This window comes from Zootoca vivipara, chromosome Z2 (assembly GCF_965207765.1).
Source record: "Zootoca vivipara chromosome Z2, rZooViv2.hap1.1, whole genome shotgun sequence".
NCBI lineage: Eukaryota > Metazoa > Chordata > Lepidosauria > Squamata > Lacertidae > Zootoca > Zootoca vivipara.
Genome location: NC_142585.1, coordinates 27,606,723 through 27,607,969, shown reverse-complemented (window position 1 = coordinate 27,607,969; position 1,247 = coordinate 27,606,723). Strand labels below are relative to the sequence as shown.

At 44.1% G+C, this 1,247-nt stretch overlaps 1 non-coding gene across 1 annotated transcript; it reads left to right on the top strand.

Moving 5' to 3' along the window:
* The first annotated feature begins 642 nt into the window (after nucleotides 1-642).
* On the top strand, nucleotides 643-715 carry TRNAN-AUU (transfer RNA asparagine (anticodon AUU)). Its single transcript has one exon. It is a non-coding gene; the product is annotated as a tRNA-Asn (tRNA).
* Nucleotides 716-1,247: the final 532 nt, after the last annotated feature.

Below are 1,247 nucleotides of genomic sequence, written 5' to 3'. Positions count from 1 at the left end.
AGTAGCATTCAATAGCCTCTGGCAAGAGGGTGCCAGGATTTGGCAGTAGCCAGACATACATCTATCAACCTTCGAAAGTATTTGACAGCAGCAATGGAGGTAACAGCCATCATTTGATAGCATCTGACTGCTGGGTTGCAGTGGAATTTAAAGGCTTTGAAACTCATTTAATTTACCTAGGCTGCAATCCTCTATCCACTTACCTGGGAGTAAGCCCCATTGAACTGAATAGCATTTATTTCTGAGTAGATTGTGAATAGGGTTGTGCTGTTAACTAAAGAAACACAGTGCTGAATGCTGGCATCCAGGTTTGATGCCACAATCCAAACAGCAATATTCAAGATCAAATTTTGCCATCAATACCCAAATTTAGAAATCCAAACTTTCACCCCATTTTTTTTTTTTTGGTGGGGAGACATATAGTTTTGGGTTCTGGGCATCAAAGAGCTAGATGCATAGGCTTGCAGGTCATGCACTTGAAAGCAGAGGTTCATATCAACACAAACCAGGCATTTAGACAGAGATTTTGTGACTGTTTGTGGAAAGGGCTAAGGCTGCAAGGAGTCACTGCAAAACAGCCAGATCACATATACAGGTAGCTTAATGTGTGTTTTAAAAGAAAGTTGTCTCTTATATACAACAGCTGGTATAGCTCAGTTGGTAGAGCATGAGAATATTAATCTCAGGGTCATGGGTTCAAGCCCCATGTTGGGCAAAATGTTCCTGCATTGCAGGGGGTTGGACTGGATGAGCCTCATATTCCCTTTCGACTTTACAAATTCCATGATTCTATGATATCATCTTAAGCATAGCTTCAGTCTCAAGGGTTTTGAATATACCTTAAAATCACTATACCCAAACCCCTGAAACTGCTCCACTGTTAGCAGGCGAATGGGGAAGAGGGAGAGAGAACTCCACATGTTCCCAGAACATGTCCACCAAGTGGGTCTTGCCCAGCAAGCAAGACAAAGCGCTTAAAAGCTCTTTTCATGCAAGGTAGCTCAAGCAGACCCAGCAGGCAAAGAGTTTTTAAGCTCTCTGCCTTGCTTGGAAGGAAAGGCCACCTCAACACATCAGCTGTGGAAGCCTAGAGATGCTCATGTGAGATATGACAGGTACTCGGATGGCATGAGATCTCTCAAAAGCACCTCAGAGCAAGCGCACCAAGCAGCCCTTGCCCCTTCCCCTTAGCAAAGTGAGGAGCTTAAAAACTCTTCCTGCCAGCAGGTAAATCGAAGCAGACCCAG